The sequence below is a fragment of the Cucurbita pepo genome, unplaced genomic scaffold (genome assembly GCF_057944985.1).
Source record: "Cucurbita pepo subsp. pepo isolate OVF unplaced genomic scaffold, ASM5794498v1 scafford_5, whole genome shotgun sequence".
NCBI classification, from domain to species: Eukaryota; Viridiplantae; Streptophyta; class Magnoliopsida; order Cucurbitales; family Cucurbitaceae; genus Cucurbita; species Cucurbita pepo.
In genome coordinates, this window is record NW_028257910.1 from 522,911 (window position 1) to 550,224 (window position 27,314).

At 36.8% G+C, this 27,314-nt stretch overlaps 2 non-coding genes across 2 annotated transcripts; one reads left to right on the forward strand and one right to left on the reverse strand.

Moving 5' to 3' along the window:
* Window positions 1-20,327: 20,327 nt before the first annotated feature.
* Window positions 20,328-20,433, forward strand: LOC147786222 (small nucleolar RNA R71). Its single transcript, XR_015414840.1, has one exon. It is a non-coding gene; the product is annotated as a small nucleolar RNA R71 (small nucleolar RNA).
* Window positions 20,434-21,086: 653 nt separating this feature from the next.
* TRNAI-UAU (transfer RNA isoleucine (anticodon UAU)) lies at window positions 21,087-21,160 on the reverse strand. Its single transcript has one exon. It is a non-coding gene; the product is annotated as a tRNA-Ile (tRNA).
* Window positions 21,161-27,314: the final 6,154 nt, after the last annotated feature.

A 27,314-nucleotide genomic window follows, 5' to 3' on the forward strand; every position in this document is an offset into this window, starting at 1 on the left:
ACGTGGAGTCTGGAGGATATGCCACCAGGACACCGAACCATAGGGGGCTCAAATGGATCTTCAAACTGAAGCGCAACGAAAAAGGAGAAGTTGTGAAGCACAAGGCCCGTCTGGTGGTGAAGGGCTACGTCCAGAAGCAAGGAGTGGACTTCGAAGAGGTATTTGCGCTAGTGGCAAGGTTAGAATCCGTTCGTTTCTTGCTGGCAATTGTGGCACATTACTCTTGGGAGGTTCACCATATGGACGTAATGTCTACTTTCCTTAACGAAGAGCTGAAGGAGACCGTCTATGTCTGACAACCACCTAGCTTCCTGGACAACGACAACCCCAATAAGGTACTGCGCCTACACAAGACACTCTACGGGCTTCGACAAGCCCCACGAGCCTGGAACGCGAAGCTCGAAAGTACCCTACTGTCACTGAAATTCAAACGTTGTGCCTCTGAGCATGGCATGTACACGCACGGCCATGGCAAGAAGCGACTGATCGTGGGAGTGTACATCGACGATCTCATAATCATTGGAGGCGACGTGGAAGTCCTCGAAAGGTTCAAGAAGAAGATATCGAAAACGTCGAGATGAGCGATCTCGGCGTGCTCAGCTACTACCTCGGCATCGAAGTGCAACAGAATTCTATCGGCATCTCCATCTGCCAAAGTGCATACGTGAAGAAGCTGCTGGACACAACTGGGCTTGTGGACAGTAATCCTACAAGGATGCCAATGGAGGCCCGACTCCAACTAAGGAAGGCCGGCACTACGATGACAGTCGACTCCACCAATTACCGCAGCATTGTCGGGAGTCTGCGCTATCTGGTAAACTCTCGTCCTGATCTTGCTTATTCTGTTGGATATGTCAGCTGGTTTATGGAAGCACCTAGGGAGGAGCATCTAGTGGCTGTCAAGTGCATCCTGCCTATGTAGCCGGAACTAGAGACTGGAGTGTAAGATACTGCGCAGGGAGCGGAAAGGAGAAACTCAAGCTGGTCGGCTACAGTGATAGTGACATGGCCGGTGACGTTGATGATCGTAAGAGCACCAGCGGAATGATCTACTTTCTCTCAGGCGGCGCGATCTGCTGGCAATCAACAAAACATAAGGTAGTTGCTTTGTCTTCCTGCGAAGTAGAATACATCGCCGCTTCGATGGCAGCAACACAAGGGATCTGGCTTGCGCGACTAATGGAAGAACTCATCAGGAGAGAAAGCGATCCACCAATGCTATACGTAGACAACAAAGCTACGATCTCCCTGATCAAAAATCCAGTTTTGCACGACTGGAGCAAGCACATAGAAATCATATTCCACTACATTCGAGAATATGCAGATCGAGGGCTCATCAAGATTGATTTCATCCGAACAGAGGAACAACTTGGAGACATTTTCACCAAGTCCCTGGCGCGGGTGAAATTTGAAGAACTACACTCAAAGATCGGAGTTCAAATAATAAGGTACAGCTTTTAGGAGGAGATTGTTAAATAAAAGCCATGTTCCTTATTTAGTTAGGTTTCTCAAAACATCTGAATTTACGCCAATGGAAGAGCGTAATTCTAGGTGTCATTTTTTGGCCAATTTGGGCGAAGTCTTCGTCCACGGTTCTATTTTTGTATAATTAGTTTTCCTATTTTTGTAATTAGATTTGTTATTTAAACCATTCAACTGAAGAAAATGAGATATCGAGTCTTCAGCAAATCTCAGCGAATCTCTCTCCCTCTCTCCTTTTACTTCCGCTAATTTTTCCTTCGAAGAAACCTTCGCCCAATTTTTCGTCGACATTGTCCTCCGAATTGCCAGAGTCAACATTGCCTTACCCGGTAGGAAGTGAGCCGACTTCGTCAGACGGTCCACGACCACCCAGATTATCGTATAGCCCTTTAATGTTTTGGGTAGGCCTACTATGAAATCCATGGCAATGTTTTCCCATTTCCATTCCGGTATACTTAGAGGTTATAGTAGCCCGGCGGTTTTTTGCCTAGGGGCTTTTACTTGTTGGCACACCAGAAACTTACTCACGTACTCCGCGATATCCTTTTTCATACTTCGCCACCAGAAGTGTTGTTTCAAGTCTTGATACATCTTTGTTCCACTTGGATGTATCAAGAAGGTTGAGTTGTGTGCCTCAGTTAGGATTTCATTCTTTATTTCGCTCGTGGGTGGGACACATAAACGCCCTTGGCATAATAATTCGTCATCTGTTGACTTAGAGAATCCATCCACTGAGCCTACTTTCAATTGGTCTAGGATTTTACTTAGGCTTGGATCCCCACGTTGTGAGTCTATGATCCTTTGTCTGAGCGTGGAGCGCACTATCAGTCGGGCTATTTGGGCGGCAACTTCTTTGGTTACTACCACTATATCAGCCCGTTCGAAATCAGTTCGCACTCGTGGCTCCCTAGTGATGAGGGCGACGAGTGTACTGCTTTTCGACTTAGTGCATCAGCGACTACGTTTTCTTTTCCAAGGTGGTACTGGATGTCTATGTCGTAATCTTTTACCAGCTCTAACCATCTACGTTGCCTCATGTTCAATTCTTTTTGGGTGAACAAATATTTTAGGCTTTTGTGGTCCGTGTAGATCTGGGTCTTTTCGCCATACAGGTAGTGTCGCCAAATTTTTAACGCGAACACTACTGTTGCCAACTCCAAATCATGTGTAGGATAGTTTTTCTCGTAATCTTTTAGTTGGCGTAACGCATATGCAACCACCTTGCCATGTTGCATCAGTACACAACCTAATCCCTTTTTTGACGCGTCACTGTAAATCACATATCCCACAGAACTTTCTGGAACTGTGAGCACTGGGGCGGATACTAGTCTTTGTTTTAGTTCTTGAAAGCTGGCCTCACAAGTATCGTCCCAAACAAAAGGTACACCTTTTTTTGTCAATTGGGTGAGAGGCGTGGCTATTCTAGCGAAGTCCTGGACAAACCTTCGATAGTAGCCCGCCAATCCCAAGAAACTTCGTATCTTGGTGACCGTTGTTGGGCATTTCCATTTCGTGACCGCTTCTATCTTATTGGGATCTACGAAGATTCCGTCTTTAGACACTCGTGCCCCAGAAACGAAACCTGTTGTAGCCAAAATTCACACTTTGTGAATTTGGCATACAGCTTGTTCTCCCTTAGGATAGTTAAGGCTTTGCGAAGCTCTTGGTGTTCTAGGTCCGTTTTCGAGTATATCAGGAAATCGTCTATGAACACGATCACAAACGAGAATAAGCACTCCTTAAATACTCAGTTCATTAGTTCCATAAATACCGTTGGGGCATTGGTGAGACCAAAAGACATCACCAAAAACTCGTAGTGGCCATATCTGGTTCGAAAGGCTGTTTTCGGTATGTCTTCATTTTTAATCTTAATTTGATGGTATCCTGATCGAAGGTCTATTTTAGAAAACACTGTTGCCCCACGTAGTTGGTCAAATAGGTCCTCAATACGGGGTAACGGGTATTTGTTCTTTACCGTCCTCTTGTTTAATTCCCTATAATCAATGCATAAACGCATTGATCCGTCTTTCTTTTTAACAAACAACACTGGCGCACCCCAAGGGGACACGCTAGGTCGAATGAAGCCCTTATCTAACAGGTCTTGCAGTTGTGTTTTAAGCTCTTTTATTTTGGCTGGTGCCATGCGGTACGGGGCCTTAGAGATGGGTCCCGTTCTTGGTTCCAGATCTATCCCAAAGTCTACCTCTCGCGATGGAGGAATTCCCTGGAGGTCCTCCGGGAAGACATCCATAAATTCGTTTACTATGGGTACTGTGTCTATGGGTTTTTCCTTTCCTTTTGTATTTACTGCACAGGCTAGAAATGCCCACCCCCCTTGTTGTATCAGGCGTCTTGCTTTCATCATCGATATTATTTTTGGGGTGGTACCTGTGGAGGTTCCTTTAAACTTAAAGGCAAGTCCGTTGGGAGGTGTGAATATCACCTTCTTCTTATGGCAGTCTATGCTAGCAAAGTTTTCTTCAAACCAATCCATTCCTAGTATGACGTCAAAATCTGTCATATCCACTACCTTTAAGTCTACGTGGATGGTTTGTCCAGCTATTACCACTTGTCCGTCCTTTACTCTATTTTTTGTAACTAAGTCTACCCCTGTTGGGGTACCGACCGACAATGCATGCATTAAGGGTTCTACTACGAACCCTGCTTGTTTAACAAATGGTAAAGCAATAAAGGAATGGGTAGAACCAGAATCAAACAATGTCAACGCAAAGTGTCCTAGTATAGAAAGTGCACCTGTCACCACGGTGCCAGATGCTCCCACCTCTTTATTGGTTGTTACATATGCCCTGGTCTGTGGACGGGTTTGTAAGGTGGGCTCTCGGATGACCGGTCCTCTAAGGGGTTCCCTTGGAATTCCCGGGTTCTTTGTAGGGCAAGTTCTGGCCACATGACCTGCATGAACACATATATAACACATACCTGAGCCCGCCAAACATCTCCCAACATGTTGTTTTCCACAATTACGGCACAGGGGCTTCTCCATTACTAGGTATCGGCCTATTGGGGTGGAGCAGGTGGCCTACTCTAATATCGAGGTCTCTAGGACGGTGGTTGGAATTTTGTGGTATCGACCTCGACAAGGCGTTTCCTCCCTGTGACGACCGTTGGCTCCGTTTTCTTTTCCTCTGGGGGTTCCTCTAGGGCCTTGGCCGTCCTTAGGGCCTCTTCATAAGTTTTTGGGTTAAAGGCCTAGAACATGCGGCGGGTTTTCGGATTCAATCCTAACACAAATTTTTCTGTCTGTTTCTCTTCAGTGTCAGCTAAAGACGGTGCAAACCTTCTCAATCTCATGAAGTTCTGATCGTACTGATCCACCGTGCGATCACCTTGGGTTAAGTGGTTAAACTCTTGCTGTTTCTTTATACGGGTTTCCTTTGGATAATAGTATTTTAGAAAGGCTTCCTTAAAGGTTTCCCACGTTGTAATTCCCCCGCCCGGGTTGATGCTCTGTTTATTATCCGACCACCACACTTCTGCATCTTTTTGTAACACATATGTCGCACATGACACCTTATGTTCATCAGGCATCTCATTGATTCAAAGGTCGTTTCCATGTTTGCGATCCACATTTGAGCCACTGTGGGATCTTCCTTTGAACCGACAAAAGGAGGTGGGTTATACCACCTGAAATCCTTTAACCAACTCGCACCCCTATCCGGGTGCGGCTTGTTCACGGGTTGGATAGCTACCACATCCACTGGTAGCGGGGCTGCCACGTTGGCTGGTTGCGTGGCCATTACCGCGACTTGTTGCGTAGCCAACAACGTGGCCTGTTGTGTGTCTAGCATGGTTTGCATAGTTTTTTGGATGGATTCCAACAGTAACTTTGTGGTTGTGGTGCAGCTTGAGGGGGCGGTGCATATTCAGGAGGGGGTACAGCTTGTGGGGGTGGTGCATATTCAAGAGGTGGTACAAACGCATATGGGCCGGTAGTCAACCCCTCTTGGGAAGAACTTCTATCGGCGTCTCCTCTTCCTCCTCTCCTAAAGGGAGGTTGTCCTCTCCCTCTCCTACCTCTTCTACGTCCTCTGTGCGGCATGGTTCTAGAAACCAAGAAAGAATTCTAGCTAAGTTTATGATTTACAACATTCCCTACATCCCTACCATATAAGTCATATGTATATATAATAAAAACATAAATCTCATAACGTAAAGACATGCATTACATCAGATCACATCAACACCAGATAACATCAACACCTTTTCATACAGTATCATGTCATGGATCATTTAAAGCCAACCACATTAAATATATCACAAATGTCATACATTCCTCATTCTACATAAGGTGTACCTGGCATTGACGGGGCATCGGTGATTGGACCGTGGAACATGCCAAGCCTACTCTGTAGACTAGTCTACAAGATCTATAACCTAAAGCTCTGATACCAACTGTAACGACCCAAAATTTTCTAGTTAATTTAAGTTCGCTACTATATACGTACCATAAACATTAAATGCGGAAGACTTCATTAAAATTCCATAAAACAAAACCTTTATCTTAAAACACAGCCATGGACTTACGTGTTTCGAAAACATCTTTAAAACGACACAACAAAAGACTAAATAAAATGAATAAGAGTTTAAGTTAAAAACATCTTAGTCTAGCCTAAGTCTAAGAAAACAAATACCACTACCCTATGCATGTGCAATGATCTCGAGTTGCGATGACGTCGTCGGCCGTACAAGAATGTCTTGCCTTAACCTGAAAAATGTAGTAGACATAAGAGTGTGTCAAGTTCCAGTATATAGTCAAAATAATCTATAGTATAGGGATAAGGCTGAGTACCTTATCCTAGGAAAACTATGGATGCATCTCACTTTGTGTCAAGTTCAAGTATATAGTTAAAATAATCTATAGTATAGGGATAAGGCTGAGTACCTTATCCTAGGGAAACTATGGATGCGTCTCACTTTTTCTCGCCCTTAACTTTATGTCTATGCCATCCTAAGGTGCTACGAAATGGAAGGATCTTATCAATGTCCATGAATGAGAAATCATAGATCGAACTGCTGAATCGAAAAACATAGAGTGCTATCATATAGCTTTGTATTGGCTAAGTGAACGAGTTGGAGATAAGCGAACTCGAACCGCTGACATCCGCCACAGGGTAAACCACCGCCTCTCAAGCCCCAAACTGATTCTACCATAGAGGCCAACGACAATAACTCCTCCCCGAACACAGCTTACAACTTTCATCGTACTGTGCTCTCCAAAGAGCAACTCTTCTCAAAATTTCAAAGGAAAGGTACTGAGTTGGAATCCCATTCTAACTAAGGTAAGGATTCTTGTAGTTTTGGAGAATCAAGCTACTGGAGAACCAGGAACGGAGAGCTTTCCCCCCTTTTCTACCTTCACTTCCAACACTCAACTCAAGATTACTGATCCTAAACCTCATTGAAGAACTGTAAACACTCTTTCTTTATTCATGAGACAGAACTACTGAAGGAACCTTTACCTCTATTCCCTATTTATTCGTTCATTTATGAGATAATTCGAAAGAGACTGAACAGTCAGTCAAGACTCAACTCAAGATTAATTCCCCTTTTCATTCTCCTTCACCATGATATAAACAATGTGATCACTAAATTGTACATGCGAAGACTTGTGAGTGGGGGCATCCTATGCAATGAGTATTGCATAAGATCAGACCAGGAAGAAAATCACTCTAACTTTATAATGTCGTTTACTGTTGAGACTGATTTTTTTCATTCGATGACCTAGGTAACTCAATCTTAATCCTGAGCTAACCATGAACTCCTATTTATTCAGAAATATCCTTAGATTTGCATGGGTGAGAGTGGCTCGAGTTCGCCGACTCAATAAGCCTCCCATTTCAGGGCTAAGACTGGGTGAACAGCTGGGGACATAGGGTGCAAGATGGAATTCACTCCTACCCACTTTTACGGATTGTAGAGAGGTTGTTCCCTTAAGTACTGATTCCAAGTCTTGAACAAGAAGCCCTACCCTCTCATTGGTTTGAGAGGGATTCGGTTTACTGGTTGAACCACAAACCAATTGTTCATTAGAGAATCAGTTGAACATAAGGAACAAGAAGTAACTTCAGGGGTAAAACGGTAAAATTTACCCAACTCTAGTTACGAACAACCTGTGAAGGATTGACTTACTAATCATGGTTATATCAAATGGACAGAAATATATCTATAGTGAGGGGAGTGCAACTACTAGGCTATAGTGGAGTGTCCTAGTAGTTAACGAATGTTGGTTAACAATGTTAATGAGTTTAGCCGGTTAATCTCGAATCGTTGGATCCCATGATCTATAGGTCCATTAGGTCCCCCTACTAGCTCAAATCGGACTAAACCATAGAACAGTGTGATGAGTGAGTTCGAAGTATTCGAATTCAAATTAGGGAATATGCGCTAAATATATATGATATATTTAACCGCATTTTTATTTTATTTACAAATTAAACAAAAAGAGAGAATTAGAGATATTTAAATAAGATTTAAATATTTTAATCAATATGTGTCCGAATTGATTGGGATTGACATGTAAATTAATGTTAAATATTAATTAAATTGTTTAATTAATCATTTAATATTACTTTAATTTTAAATTAATTATTTAAATTAATTGTTGAATTAAAATGGAGAAAGTCAAAATGTTGACTTCACTTTATGAAAAAATCCATGTTTGAGTTGGTGGAATTTTGAGTATCAAAATTTGGTTTAACAAAACTTACATGCTTCCCATATAAATCACACAAATTTGAGTGGAATTTTGAATGTCAAAATTTGGTTAACTCAAACTTGCATGCTTCCCACATAATCCCACACATTTGAGAGGAATTTTGAGTGTCAAAATTTCATAATCTCAAATTTGCATGAACATGCAAATATGACTCTATAAATCTATTGATAAGTTACATGGAAAGTCTTCTTAGAAAAACCTTGAGAAAAACCCTTCCAAGTTTAGTCACTCTTCGGATTCCATAATCCCATTCTAAGGCCGGAGAATAGTAGGGAAGACACTAGTGGTGGTTCGAAACTGGTTTGTGAGGAGAAAGGAATTTGAACTACAAAAGGTTTGTACTCAAACTCCTTGAGTTTTAATGTTTATGAACATGCTAGCTAATTTACTATAATTGAGGTACTTAGAGTGCCTAAGATCCAAATTATAATTGAGGTACTAGTAATTTCCTATAATTTACTATAATTTACTATAATTGCTTCCGCATGTGTTATATCAACACCATCAAGTCAACCTAGTTGTTCGTAGCGACGTCCGTAGGTCAACATACCCTTGAGTGTCACGCGGGTTATGATGATGATCATCATCATCGTGTAGGCACCTATACTCATCATTGGAGAAGTAACCCAATGCATATGTACACACAAAATGCATGAGGTCCGTATAATTTTAATCTTTAAATCATTCTTATGACACAACCCTATACATCATTCACACATTACCCTAGATAACATGCATGCATTGACCTTCATAAGCTCTACAGAACATGGTAACAAACATGAGTTATTCGTAGTGTATTCTTTAGATTATTTTAGAAGAATCTTGGATCTTGAGTAAAAGTTACTTGAGGTACTTATTTCCGCGTTTCTTAGGCCCTTACTTGGTTTAGGTTCCAAACTTACTCTATTCAACATGAAATCTTGAATATATCTGTGAAGGGAATGAACTCTTAATCAACATAGCGTATTAATCTTGAATATATATTCGTAAGTGTATTCTTTAGATTATTTTTTCCTCTAGCTAAAGGAATTTTTTTTTGGTGGAACGTCTTTAAGCATGTAGCCTTAATTTTGAGAAATTGTGATCTTGTCTGCAATTCACTCGAAAATGAAAATTTTTCATTTTCTTGGACAACTTATTCTAGGGAATTTTAGCTCTCGATTTCTTCAACAAAATTACTCATATTGATCTTCTTAAGCTAAAGGAATGCTCAATTTTAAGAAAAATGGATTGTAGATGGGAATTCGATCCTTACTCCCAATTTCAATTGGGCATGATCTTGGACGGGTTAGCTTTCATGGTCTTCTACAAGAATGTTCCTTGAAGGTGCAAAAATTGAATGAGATTGATCTTACTGTACGAATTTCCTTGTAGACTAGGATTTGATTTTCAAGTTTTCTTTGAACTTTTTCAATGGCGATCCATAATGGGGGAACGAGTTTGAGGCTCTTTCAACACTCGATTCCTTCATAAAAATTGTGGGTAATCTTGCTTAGAAAGTGGAAGAACAAGTTTGAAGAGAAATAGTGGACAATTTCTTTTGAGTTATGAAGAAACTTGAGAGTAGAAAATCCAAAAACTGAACGGCTTTTTCTTGCGATTGAGAGCTGGACATGGCTTGATTCTTGTTCCAAATGAAAGTCCCAACTACAGACTTTATATGGAGAGCTTAAACCAACATTGAAACCTCGAGAATCTTCGTGATTTGGAGTTTTATTTTTCTAGATTTTTTTGTCAAAAATATCATCTCCGATTAGCCAGCAACATATCTCCAATGAGCCAGCAATGTATCTCCAATTAAAATTCTGGCTATTGAATGTGATTAGGTGTGTCTCCTATAGAACATACTCAAATTTGATGAAGATTCAATGGTTGAAATTGAAGATAAGGTGAATTTTCTAAGGATAGCTTACGGCCCCAAATCTGATTTTCTGATCCCATCATCAGAAAAAATTTTAGGGATCCTTTGGTGTGTCTCCTAACACTGAAATCTGATTTTTTTTTTCCTTACTTGAATGCCTCATTCAAAGGGACTATAAGTAGTAAATGAAGAGAGGTAACTATAAATGTTGGAGGGTACTAAAAAATATAGATTTTAACCAATTGACATTGTCTATCCAAATCTTACCATTCTATAATACTTTAAGATAGTTTAGTGAACATAAATTTATTTATCCTCTCAATGTTCATTACACTTACTACTATAAATAATTTTAGAATAATCAACCTTTGCATCTTTTTAAACTAAAATATATGGTAATAATACTTGCACGTGGATTTCATTAATATCTATTTTTTTATTAATAATATTTGAAAGATCAAATAAATGACCGAAATAATGATAATACATTCAATAAAAAACATTAAAAAAAATAAAATAAAATAAAGTTGTCAATATGGGCATTTGGTCTAGCGGCAATTTGGCCTAAGGAATTACAATCCTTCACTAAAATGATTCTTTATGGAATATGAGTGAGAGTAGACAGACGTTTGAAGTAAATAGAAAGGATAAAAGAAGAATGTGATAAATAATCATCGCAAGAAGATACTTTAATGTAAGCATTAAATTCAATTCTTGGAATGCTCCATGGTCACTAAAATAGAAAAGTTCTCTAAAATGAAAGTAAAAGATGGAATGATTCTTGCTCAGGGTGGGAGAGGTCCAAAATCCAATACTTAGAATGCCTCTAGTTTTTTCTTATCCACGTGGGGAAATACTTATTTCACAACTTTTTTTAACCATCTTTATGTTCTTAGGGCTGAAAAAAATGGTAGAATAATTGTACACATGATCTATTAAATTAATTGATTTTAGAATGTTGAAACTCTATCAAATACAAAACTAAAAAACGAGGACACATTAGTCATTTTCAAAGTTTTGAAAGTATATGAAGATACTATTTATTACACACAAATCTTATAAATATTTATGGTCCCATGGTCTAATGGTTAGGACATTGGACACTGAATCCAGTCACTCGAATTTATATCTTGGTGGAACCTTATTTTCTATTTGTGATACTCTTTAAAATGTTCCATTTTATTAGTTAAAAAAACATGTATTAGAACTCAATATAACATACCTCACTTTGCATTGAATCTGGTGGTAGGATTCTTATTAAAAATAAGTTGTCCAAGAATGAAAAATTCTCGATTTTTAAAGAAAAATAATATTTAAATAATTAAAAATGGAAAATTATTAGAATGCCCCTTGAAAGAGTTGATATCTACGAAAATTCTCTTTTGTACGAAATCTAATTGCGTGCACAAAACGCCATAAAACTCAGTTCTCGGACGTCGGATCTCCTTCAAAATTGGGGTGGATCTAGAACACTCACAAATTCAAAATTAACGTCGGTAAAGCCTTGGTCGGAGCACGTCGGTAAAGCCCTGGTCGGAGCAGATGTGTCCATGGCCCTTAGAGTTGAAGGAACCACGTGAGGCTGGTTTAACAGAGAAGCGTAACTTTCCGCTCTTGTTGGTGGAAGAATAGCGGGTCAATTCTCTTAGGCCCAATATAAATCTCTGGGTAGTCCTCAACCTAACATCCACTTTTTTTTTTTTTTTTTTACATATATTTTTGCTGGCTTGGACTACGTACATCGTAAATATGATGGATTTCTCCGTTACAACAATCCCACATTGATAGATTTAAAATTGGATGTAGTCTTCATAAAGTAGTCATTGTCTTGAGGAAATCGCTGAGCTTGGTAATGTGAGCTTGTAATCCGTATAGGGGCAACAAAGTGGTTGGACGTTGGTTCAGCCCATTGCTTAGGGTTGTTTGGAGTTGTTCTTCGGCCAGTCCATTCCAAGTTGGGAGTTGGGCTATGGGCTTTGGGCGAAGGCCTATTGTCCATGGCCCTTAAGTTGAAGGAAACCGCGTGAGGCTATTTAAAAAGACAATTTATGAATGCCTTATTTGGGCCTATTTAAAGACATGTAATATACAAAACCTTTGTGTTTTTTTTTTATACACTTTTGCTGTTCTTTTTCAAACCTTGCTTTAGGTTTGATGTTTAAACCGATTCATTGAATTAGTTTTGATCAAGCTAATTCGTGTTTTTTTTTATACACTTTTGCTGTTCTTTTTCAAACCTTGCTTTAGGTTTGATGTTTAAACCGATTCATTGAATTAGTTTTGATCAAGCTAATTCTGGAGTGAATTGTCTTGGTATCTAAGAGTGACCATTTTTTTATACCCTTTTGCTGTTCTTCTTTTTCAAACCTTGCTTTAGGTTTGATGTTTAAACCGATTCATTGAATTAGTTTTGATCAAGCTAATTCTGGAGTGAATTGTCTTGGTATCTAAGAGTGACCATCGTAGATTCCAAGTTCGATCTAAGAGTCATTCATCTTCTAACCAGCTCTTGGTTGGAATCAATCCGTTAAGTTAGCTTTCTCTGTGAACGTTTTACAAGGATTCTAGAAGGACCTCTAGCTTTGCAAATTTCAGCAGTGTATGCGCTTATCATTTGGTATCAGAGCTTTTGGTCGACGTTCTTTGGCCGCTCTAGAGGTGAAATAGTTTTATTGTTATTTTTTTTATATCAATTTTTTTCTCTCTCAGATCATCGAAAAAAAAAGAAAAAAAAAAGAGAGAAAAAAATCAGTAATAAAAAAAAAATCAGTTATGAGAAAAAAAATATATATATATATATTCCGTTCTTATCATTTATTTTCAAGGTCTTGATCCTCGAGATACTAGTCTTAGCTTGTTAGAATTGATCGTTGAATTGGTTATAATCAAGCTTAAAGCAAGATTGCACTAAAAAAGCCAGCCTTTACATTCTTGACTTAGTACCAAAAGCCTACCTTTGAGTGTTAAACACGAGTGTCCTTGAATGAAATTTTTGTGAGAAGTGTGGAGAGGTCCCTTGATAACAAAATGTCACATAATAGAGAAGCAGTACCACCAGTACCAGATCTTAATACAACCATTCTTCAAGCAATTCAAGGTATGATGGAAATGATGATGGAAGATAGACAAGAAAGAAGGCGCAACAACAAAGACAAGAACGAACATTACAAGAAGATGAAGGTATAGTAGTACAAGAAAGACAAGTTGATGGTAGATGGAGAGGAAGAAATAACCATGCAACTATTATGCAACCTAGAAGGATGGAAAGAGTACATAAAAATAGAGATGGGGGAGTTAAACTCAAAATTCCACCTGGAACGGCAGATTCTGAGGCATACTTGCAGTGTTTGATTGCAACACCTATAGTGAAAATAAGAAGATGAGACTTGCTATTGTCGAATTTACCAATCATGCTGGTGATTGGTACCAACATCTCAAATCTGAGAGAGAAGAAAAGAGGAGGATTCAAGAGACATGAGAAGAAATTAGAGAAGCCATGAGAAAAAGGTATATTCCAAAACATTATCAAAGAAATTTGAAAACTAAATTGCAAGGTTTGAGGCAAGGAACAAAAAGTGTGGCGGAATATTTTGGTCATTTTACCCCTAATTCTTGGTTTTGCTACTTAACGTGTTCCATAGACTTTCAAACAACATCATCAAACATCATAAAATAAGATCTACTACAGAGTTTCATTGCATTTGGAGGTCATCTGGGTCATGAACTGAATGTAAATTACCTTGGGGGCATTAGAGTCATTTCACAGTGTTTCTTGGTTTACTTACTTATCCTTAGCCAATAGCATTAAATTTCATACATAATCTCATTATAACAAGCTCAGCATTAAAATTTAATAGGTAGTAGACTTCATTTAGCGGGTTATTTTAACGTTACTTAAATCTCGAGCAATTTGATTAGAACAAAGCCTTAAATCATGATTCTTTGAGTTTTTCTTTCATATATCCTTAATTCATACTTGGTTTAGAGTTCATATAGAAATCCAAGCGATTCCTACCTGCATTTCTTAAGAAAATTTCAAGGTGGCTACTTACCTCGTTGTTGACATTCAAGATCTCAGTTCTTGAGCTTACTTTATCCGACTTACCTCAAATTTTCTTCCACAACCTTCTTATTGTGTCTAGTTTCTAGAATCATAAAATAAAATTTCATAAGAATCGTTCTTGAAGGGGGGTTAAAATAGAGAAAAATCGAGGGAAGGGATTTTGGGTTGACATGGCCGGTTCAATTGAATCGGCCACGTCATCGTCTTCTTCCTTTGGATAGGAATAATGTGCGCACGTCCTTTGTGTCACTGTCTGAAACTCGCCTTCCACAACTCTATTTTTAGCATTTCTCCCCTTGATTTCATCATGAAACTTAAAGGTGTTATAAGGAATAACTAGGATTGATTTCATACCTTCTTGTTGATTGTAGCCTAAGATATTCGTCTTGAAAGTTCGTTTAAAATTAGTATTCTCCCCGAATAAAAAACAGAGAATTTCTTATTGGAAAGCCAATTCTAGGGGTTTTCAAGGCTTGATTTGTTCATGGAACCTCTACCTTATCCTTCACTCGAGCTAAAGGAATTGATTTGGATGAACAACTTTGAGTCTGGAACTTTAATTTTGAGAAATTCTTCTCGGTCTGCAACTCACCCGAAACCCAAAAAATCGATCTCTTGAGTAGCTTGTTCTATAACATTTGAGCTCTCCATTCTTTTACTAAAGTTACTTCCTCTCAAGGTAAATAAATCATCCATTTGAAGGAAAAGTGACCATAAATAGGAAATCTATACTTACCCCAAATTTTACTCAAACTGATTTCCTTTAATTCCCCATGTTTCTGAGATTATTTCTCTTCATATTCTTCTATGGAAACAATCCTCATAGCTGCCAAATTATCGTGTATCATCAGATTAATTTTTCATGATTTTCTTGAAGCTCTTGAATGGCGGATCGGACGGGGGGGAGGGGGTTCTAGGTATTTTTAGCACTCGATTTCTTCATGAAACTTGTGGGTAATCTTGTTTAGAAATTGTATCAACAAATTTGAAGGAAAATGGTGGACAATTGCTCTCGTATTTGGAACAAATTAGAGAGTAGGATACCTACAATCTAAACGCTTATTGCTTACGATTTGGAGCTCGACCTTCCTCGATTCTTGTTCCATATTATTGCCCCAACTTCAGACTTTGAAACCTTAAGAATCGACGTGACTTGGAGATTAAATTTTTTGACAAATTCATCAGAAATTTTTTGACAAAATTAAAAATCCAGAAAATTCCACAGGTTCCATCAAGATTTGAACTCAAGTTATAGGATTGATAGTCGAATGTCCAAACCATTAGACCATGGAACCACAAATAATTACAAGATTTGATTGTAATAAATCAAATAGTATCTTCGTATACTTTCAAAACATTGAATTATTGGCCAGGGTTCCAACAAATTAAAATCAATTAATTTAATTGCATTAAGTCCCACCGAGATTTGAACTCATGTTATTGGATGATTAAAATGTCTTAACCACTAGACCATGGGACCACAAATATTTATAAGATTTGTGTAATAGATCTCTGAACTTTAAAAAAATAAATAGTACTTATATATGAACTCTAGTTTAACATAATATAAATATATTGTATATTATGTTTTTAAGCTACCGAGTCAGTCCTAAGATGAGTTGCACCCCGACTATCCCTTACTTTTCTGGTAGGTTGGGTAGAAATATATATATGAAGAAAGTGGATGATTAAAATGTTGTATACTAGATTTGTGAAAACTAATGGGTAGAGTAGCATCCACGGAAAAAATAAATAAAGTAAATTCCTTAGAGGTGAAAACGTAGCTGAATGTATTTCCAAGGTAGCTTGTATGCCGATAGTAGCAAATATAATGTCTGTAGAGCTTCCAAGTCCCTTTGAACTTCGGTACGGTACTATTCTGCTAGACATGAGGTTGGTTAAGGACGTGTAACATGATAGTTTGTTGGATTATCTGACATAGTGGATTCACCCTATAGGAGGGCATTGATCATGCAGATAATCAGTAATTACCCCACATGGTGGATCCATCCTGTGGGAAGACATTGATCATGTTGGAAGACATTGATCATGTTGGAAGTCTATGGAACTAGCACATACAGTAGGTAGAGCTCCTCACCTCTAACGACTACATGGCCTGTTGGATGGATTTGCTAGCAACCTCCCATGGATGATGAGAATGATAGCACTCACCATGTTATCTCCACATGATAGAGAGAGTTCACCTGCTAAATTGGTTACCAGTTACCTTGCGTATTCTAAGTTATCTACCCAAGGCTATGCACAACAAGAGCAATACATCTAGATCCTAGAGTAAAATTTGTGGTCTCCTGCTATGTCAACATTACAATAAGAGCTTATAAGTAGATTGTTTATGGTGTATATTTATACATTCACCCTTTTTTCCTTTCTTTGTCAGGTGTCTATAGGCTGCCAGTTGAGGTGGAGGAGCGTTTGAGAGCTGTGCGGTCACAAAGGGAATCATTCTGGAGCATCAACTCTTTATTGTATCTCGGGTCTTTTGTATTTCAATTTATATTCATATACTGAATTAATTTTTCCGTTTGTAATGTTTTTTTTTTTTTATAATTTTATCGAATTTTCGTATTTTATTTTACAATTTTTTTTTTTTTTGCTTTCATCTTTTTAGTATGATCCTTATTTTGAAACCTTGAAATTTGGATTGTGACATATTAGAATAAGAGTAGTCGGGTATTAGATTCTATAGGCTTTCTTAGGATATAGAGTCGTACACCTCTAAGACTCAGCTCGACGACATGGCTCACCACATCCGAGTATATAGGCTAACTCAATTTAGTACTACATGATATGTTGTAAAACCGGTATGAACTTGTTGTATGTTTTTTTTCGTGGTAGTTATGATAACAACCTCAGGCGTTGAAAAGCGAATGGAAATTTGTGTATCTATGCTCTGGGAGCTTAAGGGATGATATCGCCCCATTGAGTATGTGTGATTGTATACATGATTGATAGTATATTAGCTCTAGGTGATTGAATGTGTGATTCTCGTTATAGAGGATAAGTAGTAGAAATAGTTTTTAAGAAATATTCTAGATTTTTTATTTTCTTATAGAGAGAGAATTTTAAGGTGGTGACGGAGGAAAAAATGACAAACATGGTGTAAGAAATTTTAATTTTTTTTTTTTTAGAGTTTTAGAAAAATAATAATAAAATATTTTAAAAAATGGTAAATTACCAAAATACCATTGAAGTTCAAGAAAATTACGATAATGCCATTGAACCAGAAAATCATATATGCTACCGTGCCTACTTGTAAAAAATCAACGATATATTTTCATCCAGAATCTTTACCAAATTTAAGTTTGTTCTAGAGAACATAAATTCATCAAATTAAACGGTTGGAAAATCTAAAAAATATTTTCAGCGAAAAATCTAGAAAGTTGAGTCACAAATTCAAGACCATTTTAGAGGTTTTAAAGTCAGTTATAGCTCTTTATAAAGTCTAAAAAAAGAGATTTCATTTGGCTTAAGAATCAAGCATTAGTGTGCCCTCAAACTTGGGTTAGAAGCATTTACCTTTTTGGTATAATTTTCTTAGATTTTCATCAAAATTCATAGTTCACTATTTACTTTCAAACTTGATTCTACTTCTAAATAACACTACCCACAAGTTTGGTGAAGGAATCAAGTAAAGATTGTCATCATACATCGTTGAAATGTTGTTAGAGCATTACATAGTCTATAGGGCATCCGTCTAAGTGCAAAAATTCTACAGGGTATGTAAATGTTGTCTTCTTTCGATCTTCTTGACTAATTTTAATTTTATTGTATCCCGAATAATCATAAAAAAAGCAATAATGTGACTTCAAGTAAGTCAATCAAGCATTTTATCAATGAATGGTAAGGAAAAATGGTCATTACGTGTCGCTTTGTTCAGTCGTCTATAATCCATACAAACGCTCCATTGTAGTGGAGGTCAACTCATTGTTTTCATTTGTCATTGTTGTTATCCTCCTTTCTTAGGAACACATTGAATAGAATTGACCTTAATGCGTTCGCAATTGGATATAGTATTCCAGCATCTAGCCATGTGATAATTTTTTTTCTAACAACTTTCTCCATCATTGGATTTAATCGTCTTTGTTACTTAATTGGTTTAAATTTTCCTTCCTCCAATTGAATCTTATGCAAGACTAATTCTTTTTATATCTACCAATGTCCACCCTATCGCCCCCTTATGCTTCTTAACCCGCTTCTAAGATCATATCCTCTTGGGTTCATGATAATGTTCCTGAGATGATGATCGGTAGTGTCTCTTTGTCACTTGAATATAGATATTTAAGGTTAGGAGGTAGTGGTTTCAAGTCTAGCTGCAGTGCTTTTTCCATAGATGCTTCATCGGTGAACTTATTCTTACCTCTAATTCTAGTGTCTCAAAAGTGCTGCTAAATTCATTTAAAATTGTTAACTGTTCTGTGATTTACTCAAGCGGTTGTTTTCTTTCTGCTCACATTCCTAACTATCCCATTCCTCTACTATTGGTTGCTCTATAAATTCATAAACTGTTGAGCATTCTTCTACTACTACTAGATATTTCCTGTTGTCAATGATATTAAATTTGACTTTCTTGTCACCCATTTTTAAAGTTATGGTTCCATTTTCGACATGTACTAGTGTTCTCCCCATCTTAAAAATGATCTCCCTAAAATAACCCGTACATCACGGTCCATTTCATAGTCTAAAATAAAAAAATTTGTTGGAAATACGAATTTATCAACTTGAATTAAAATGTCTTCGATCTTTCCTTCGGGTGAAGTGATGGACCTATCACCTAGTTGAATGATGACTGTAGTGGATCTAGCCTCTCCAATCTCTAACATCTTGTAAATGGATAGAGGCATTAAGTTGATGCTTGCCCCCCAAGTCACATAATGCTCAACCTAGCTCCTTTTCTCCAATTGATGCGAGAATGGTGAACAAGCCTGGGTCTTTTTCTTTTAGTGAGATCTTATTTTTTAATATTGCACTACACTATTCATTTAGTGCCACTACCTTGAATGTTTCAAATTCAAACTTTCTTCTATCAGTGAGCACATCCTTCAATAATTTCACATAATTTGGCATTTGCTTGAAAGCCTCCACGAGTGATATGTTTATATAATTTCCTTCAAAATATCCATGAACTTCTCAAATGGGCTTCCTCTTTCTTTCTTTTTATACCTTGTGGAGAAAGAGGTGTTGGTATTTATGTTCTACTCTCTTCTTCAATGTTGACGGTTGTTTGCATTTTGGAGACTGCACTGTTTTTGCATTTTTGCTCTGCTTCTTCTATTTAGTAGTTTCCTAGGGGTGACTGTCTCTATGTTCTTTAAGTTTTCTCCCGTGCTGAGTATTTCTTTCTCACTTCTCAATTATATTGCTTGACATTACTCATTGCCTTCTCTTTTTGGTGTTTCGGTATCTGCTGGCAGCTTTCCAAGAAGTCTATTTCATAAGTAAGTTGCTAATCGATCTACTTGAACTTTCAAATTTCGCAAGCATGCTTGCTGACTCTGTATCACAACATCATTTTTGACCATATATTTCTTTATTAGGCTCTCAAGAGATGTTCTCCATATCGGTTGAGCTTGGCTAAATCCTTTCCCTTTGGTGTTGGCTTGTTGAGGATCATATGTCATTTGATTTTTTAGTCCAAATCTTGGATGGTAATTTTCTTTCCATTTAATTTTTTTATCATAGGAACTTTGACCCTTCCATAAAAATTTTGGAATTTCTTTAGGTACAATTTCTGGTTGCCTTGACTAGCTTGATTCCTCATATAAGAAATTGAAGTCGGATTACTTGGACATTGATCAAGAGTGTGTTTCTCTTCTCAATATAAACAAGATTCGGTTGCTATTTGGGTCATTTTAGTAGTAGCTTGGACGGGTGCTTTAGTGATTGAGCCTTATCCCAAGGCTAGATTTTGTAGAATATTAGTCACCGAAGCTAATTAAGCGTTGAGAGAGGTCAAAACATCAATTTCAAGTACTCCTCGTGTTTTCTTTTCTAGATTTCTCCTCACATCGGCCCATTGACAATTGTTAGATGCTATTTTTTCTAGAATCTCATAAGTTTCATTATATGTCTTTGACAAAATATCTTCATTGGTGGAAGCATCCACAACTTGTTTAGTAAGCAATATTCAATCCATTGTAGAAAGTCTTCATTTGGATACAATGAGTAATCCATGGCGATGACACTTTCTAAGAATCTACTTGAATCTCTCCAAAGCTTCACTTAGTGTTTCATTTTCAAACTGTTGAAAAGAAACAATCTCATTTTTGAACCATGAGTTTCTAGTGGATGAAAAATACTTGATCAAGAATGATTCTGCTAGACTATTTAAAGTATTCAACAATGATTTAGCACAATCCTTCAAAGAATAAGGGAATAAACCTAATCACTCCATTGAGTTGAAATGAGTTACTAACTCCCAAAAATTGACTTTAGATGTAGGGGGATCTTCTAATAGTCGTCCATGAAATTGTCCAATCACTCCATTGAGTTGAAATGAGTTACTAACTCCCAAAAATTGACTTTAGATGTAGGGGGATCATCTAATAGTCGTCCATGAAATTGTCCAATGTTGGTCGTCCATGAAATTGTCCGATATTGTACGTATTTAGCTCTTCCAAGCTTGGTGTGCATATGGTCTGATTGCACGTATTTAGCTCTTCCAAGCTTGGTGTGCATATGGTCTGATTGCACGTATTTAGCTCTTCCAAGCTTGGTGTGCATATGGTCTGATTGCTCTCTTCTCCATTAGCCATCACTGCTGAATTTTCAAACACCTGATTCAGATTCAGTTGGGCTTAATCTACAAAGTTTGACTAAGAATAAAATAGCTATAAAGAATAAGGAATTTTCAAACACTTGACTAAGAATAAAATAGCTATAAAGAATAAGGAATTTGATTCAGATTCAGTTATACATGGTTCGGTTGGTTTTGGCGGGACTCGAACCCTTGACCTTCGGCTCATAAGACCAACACTCTAACCAACTGAGCTACGAAACCTTGTATGTTTTAATTAAATCAATATTTGAATCAAAAAAATATAATTATAAGCTTTTCTTATTTCCAAACAAATAATTTTTAAACAAATTATAACTTATTTAGCGAGTATTCTCTACCTCGATTGAATTAAACTTTAAATTTTAATCAAGAATGAGTTTTATGAGAGGTATGTGTAACGCCCCCATTTTCAAAAATGTAAGAAATTTTTTAAAAAATAATTATTTTTTTGGAGTCAAATAAGGAAGAACAAGAAAATGAAGATAAATTCTTTTATATAAATGTTGGACATATTATATATTTATATTATATTATATACTATAATACATAGAGAGAGTTCGCTCCACCTAATGAGTAGCATATCACTCACCATGCTATCCCCACATTGGATACCAGTTACCCCGCGTATGCTAAGCTATCTACCCAAGGCTATACACAACAAGAGCAATACACCTAGATCCTAGCGTAAAATTTGTCTATGTCAACAATACAGTAAGAGCCTATAAGTAGATTGCTTACGGTGTATATTTATATATTCACCCTTTTTCCCTTTCTTTGTCAGGTGTCTATAGGCTGCCAGTTGAGGTGGAGGAGCGTTTGAGAGTTGTGGGGTCACAAAGGGGATCATTCTGGAGAGTCAATCTCTTCATTAAATTTCGGGTCTTTTGTATTTCTATTTGTATTCATATCCTGGATTAATTTTTCCATTTGTAATAAATGAGACCATAGTCAAATTTTACTTTATATTAATTTTTTTTTTGTCCTTTTTATTTAAATTTTATCATTTCGTCTTTTATTTTATATTTTTTTTTTGGCTTTTGTCTTTTCAGTATGATTCTTTTTTTGAAACCTTGAAATTTGGACGTGACATATTAGTATAAGAGTCTCTAAGACTCAGCTCGACGACATGCTTCACCACATCCCAGTATGCAGTCTAACCCTGTTTAGTAGTATATGATATGTGGTAAGACCCGTATGGATTTGTTGTATGTTTTTTTTTTTTTTTTTTTTTTTGTGTGTGGTAGTTATGATAACAACCTCAGACGTTGAAAAGCGAATGAGAATTTGTGTATCTACGCTCTGGAAGCTTGATGAATGATATCACCCCATTGAGTATGTGTGATTGTATACATGATTGACTGTATATCAGCTCCAGGTAATTGTAGGTGGGATTGTATACATGTTATGAAACATGTAAAATTTAGAAATTAAACAAAGTTAGGGATATAAGTTAAGGCTTAAAGGAATACTCTTAATGACTCAACTAGAATTTTTAAGAACATGTTATGACTTTATGATACTTTGAATGATTCATGCATGTTACTATTCTGAGTTCATGATTTATGAGTAGTTTAAGATATGACTTGTGCCTCAATAATAAGAACTAAAAGACCCAAGAAACTAAGAGAATGCTCTAAAGACAAGAACCAAGTAAAGGACCAAACAAGCCCTATATCCATTAAGACAAGAAGAATACGAGGTACAACTCAAGAATTGAGGATCAAGGTTCTCAAACTAAGAAACTCAAGAAACCCCTAAAACTCCCCTGGTACAATATGTTCATGACTATTACTACATCGATTGGAACATAATCTTTGTCTGTAGGTCTTCAGACTACATCACTTGGAACATAAGAAGTCTTGGATTCAGGTTTCAGATTATGCCACTTGGAATATATAAAACATTGGGCCCTTATTCATTGAACACCTTCGAGCCTCACAATTCTTTGTTTGATATTTGAAGATTCTATTGACATGGATCAGTTTAGGGCATGGCTCTAATACCATGTTAGGAATCACGACTCTCCACAATGGTATGATATTGTCCACTTTGAGCATAAGCTCTTATGGGTTTGCTTTGGGCTTCCCAAAAGGCCTCGTACCAATGGAGATAATATTCCTTGCTTATAAACCCATGATCATTCCTAAATTACTGCATGTGGGACTCACTCCCAATAATGCTCAACAGCTTCACTTGGAACGGTTTAATTAACACTATCTCACCTTATCAAAGGATCCTTTAAAAAATTACATTTGCCATACAAATATCTTTTTCTATTTAGAATTAAACAAAAACTATTTTGGTTCTCTTTTGGAGTAGCCTACACTTAGGCATGATTACGTACATATTTTTCTCAGTATATATGCTTGATTACAATTATTGAAGTGTTGTAAACTAAGTTTACTACATTCCCATAATCCTAAAAATTGTCTCATAGACAATTTTGAAGGCAATCATGTCCACTATGCAATCCCTATTTCATATCTTAACAAAAGTTTGGTAATGACGTAATTTTTTTTTTAATACATGACTATATCTAATATAATCTTGTTTTCTCCTCTTACATCACAATTTCATAAAATTGTATCATGGTTAGATCTGGAAATCAATTCAACTTTCTATCAACTAATTTTAGTACACAAGGTTCTCATACTATTCATTATGAACGGATCATAATGTCTTCATAGATTTACATAAATGGATTTCAATTTAAGTCTTTTTTTTTTTTTTTTTTTTTTTTTTTTTTTTTTTTTACATTTCAAAAAATAGACTAAGTTGCCTTTAGTAAAAATATCTTTTGTCTTGTAGCCTTCTTCAATAAAAGTTAATGATTATCTTGGCTAAAAAGCAAGATCTTCACACATGTAAAGTAATTAACTCCAACGTTTAGAGAATTATCTTTTACTAGTCTTTTCATTTTATTCCATTTGATGTTAATCAAATTGACTATCAAAGACAAGTATCATCCTTTAGGAGAAAACAGTTTGTCTTCTTATTCTTGATTCTCTAATCATGAATATCTCAATATTTCGAAACTATAGTAAGTGTTAAGTTTCAAAGTAATCTTTGGAAAATAAACATACTAATAAAATGTGAAAAACTAAATTTAAGCGCCCACCGTGGGACAACAAGGTTAAGAGCCTTGCGCTCTACCAACTGAGCTAGACGGGCTTTTGTTTAAATTTTAACGAATTTTTCTTTAAGTCTATAAAAACTTATAACAATTTCCATTATAGCTGAGGTTGAAAGAATACTACGAAAAAACTTAATCCATGCATAATCAAGCATGAATTGCATGTTGCCCATGTTCAAGTTAAAATCAGAGATTCTCCAAATGTTGCAAACATTTGAGAAATTTCATGGTTCCCTACTCATTAAGGGATCCTCATTTACACTTCAAATCATATGTAGGTTTAAGTGACTCGTCCAGATTTCAAGGAGTCAATCACTAATGGATCAAATTAAGTCTATTTTCCTACTCATTAAGGGACGCCACAAAATCATGGTTAAAGGCTCTGCCTCTAGGAACAATTAACTCATGGAACACTTTGGCGGAGAAGTTTTTAATCAAGTACTTTCCACCTACTAGAAATGTCAATTTCATAAATTAAGCAGTAGTTTTTCAACAATTTGACGATGAGACGTTGAGTGAGGCATGAGAAAGGTTCAAGAAATTACTGAGAAAATTTTCCAATAACAAAATACCTCATTGCATACAAATGAAAACCTTCTACAATAATCTAAACAACACCACAAAGCAAGTACGTTAAGATTTTTAAGGGCATTCTGACTACACGAAAGAAATTTGAGGAATTCTATATTTAGCATTGAATGAAGAATGCAATCCTTAAGAATAAAATCCCATTGAACCAGAAGGACCCATGATTGATCACTATTCTAGTAACAATAGAAGGAAAAAAGTTAGGTAGAGCCTTATGTAATTTAGGGACAATCATACACATAATAAATAAAAAAAAAAAAAAAAAAAAAAAAAAAAAAAAAAAAAAACTAAACATGATTGGAGTACTAAAAGCACGTGGGAGATAGTTAAATATCTCTTAACATAGTCATGCTCGGCCAAGGACGACAATTATCTTATCTCGAATACATGTTACTAACTTCATTGAGATGCAAGAGAAGATTTCATGTAAGATCTAGATTCTATTTGATAATAATTTATAAAAGTTAACAAGTTAGAAGCGGCTCTCTAATTCACTAATCTTCTATTTGATATGATTTAATTGGAATAGTGAGGGTTTTGTGCGAGACTAAATCCTAATCGATAATAGTTTTTATGTCAAGAGTCGTGCACGGTACTCATCACGAAAGAATTATCGTTTCTTATACAAAGGTAATAAGAAGAGGGTAATTATTGGTTCACAAGAGTTAGTTTTATTAGAAATATTCAATATTCATGAAAAACCAAATTGTTTTAAGTTATGAATCAAGAGTTACGAAAATGAAAAGAAAATAGATTGGAATGAAATACTTATGATTTCTGAAAAATTTGTCGTAAGAAAGAAGAAACCCACGGACATGTGTCATTTCTCCGTTTATGTGCCGATTTTAATGCTAACCAATTTTTTTGTCTCAATTAGAATCCACCAAAGAATTTCAAGAATTTTTTGTGACTTTTGAGCAGTAATTGAACTCGGAAGGCATGAGACAAATTATGTAAGTATCTACTCAATTTCTAGGCAAGTAATATTTGTACGGATAGCTTAGATATGCATGTATGCTAGTAAGATTAAATCCTACGGGGTCAGATTTAGTATGACCAAAACTTAGAATTATCCAATAAGCATGAGAACTTTCACACTTGTTGTAGGTATATCTGAAATAGCTTTTGTATGTTGTAATTGTGTATCTGCACTCCAGGTGCTTGATAAAATTTATCTCCCTATATAGCATGTGTAATTGTATGCATGATATTATACATTAACTCTAGGTGGTTAACTCTAGGGTGTTAGTGTCAACTTGGCTAGAACATGACCTAGAATGAAACACTTCCCGTACTCCAAGCACATTACAATCGTAAGAGACGATCAAAGGGTGCAACCCCTAATGCTCCCAATCCAACTAGACTCGTGGAGTCAAAACTGAGAAACCTGGAGACAAGTCCTCAAAATGGATCTAATTGCACTTCATGAGTTCATGTCAAGACAACCACACCACCCTAGAGAACTGGAAGACCACCATGGCAACCTAGGAAGACAAATGTAGCCTCCGAGACCATTAGCAGTCGGTACAGTGTTTGCAGAGTTTCTACTTCTCTTTGCACTCAGGTATAGTACCGTTGAGCAAGACATGGGGCCAATTAAAAATGTGTAGCCTAATAGTTTAGTTTGATTACCCTGCACGATCAATCCGTCCTATGGGAAGGCATGGATCATGAGGGTACTCAATGGAGTTGGCACACACAGGGGTTGCTCCCCCAACCTTCGGTAACTTGTGATCATATGGGAAGAGTTCACCAACTAACATCCCATGGATGACTACAAGCGAGCACACACCATGCATCCTCATGACAAAGAGAGAGTTCTATGATATAGCACCTCAATCTTGGACACCAGTTAACCATTACGTAGGCTAAGCTAGCTACCCAAGTCTATGAACAACAAGAGCTATATACCTCGAGCCTATGATAGTTACCATTAGTTGTGATATAACTTCATTTGATATTGTTTGTTTCACAATTTCCTTTGCATCTATTTAGTGTTGTTAAGATTATTATTATTTGCTTGACGGTGTTTCTTTTTACCCTTTATGTTAAACTGTTTTTCTCATTCTCTATGATAAGGCAAAATGGAGGTACACAAAACCTTGGAAGTTCAAAAGGATATTTACTCAGTTATCAAACCCCTATTCCAACCTCCAGGAGCCTATCTATCCACTTTACAATCTTGTCTTTGAACATTCTATTGAAGCACTTATTTCCTTTAAGAGTCAGGGGAGGTGGACGTGTGCGGGTCACAATCGGGTCGGGTTGGTAATGAGTCGGAGTAAAGCATGCGTGCGACCTAAAAGCCAGGTCAAGTTGGGTAGGCAGGTGGGTTATTAGTCCAGGGTGACGGCTCTGCCAAATGATATGAATTTGTACCCAATTCAAGCTCTATGCAGAGATCTACTGTCCAGGACGGAGGTATCCTCGGCACATTCTCTAAAAACACATCAGGGAAGTCATGAGATCAGAGAAGTCTTGTAGAGGGTTAGTTGTAAAGTGGAAAAGTAAATAATGTAGCATTTGAAGCAAAAAGGAAAAATAATTTAATGTCGTATTCTAACCTAATGGCTACAGAAAGACATAAAGGCAGCTACCCTAACACTAGTTTCATGGTCTTCTTACCGACGCTATCGTCATCTGTATAAGATGTCT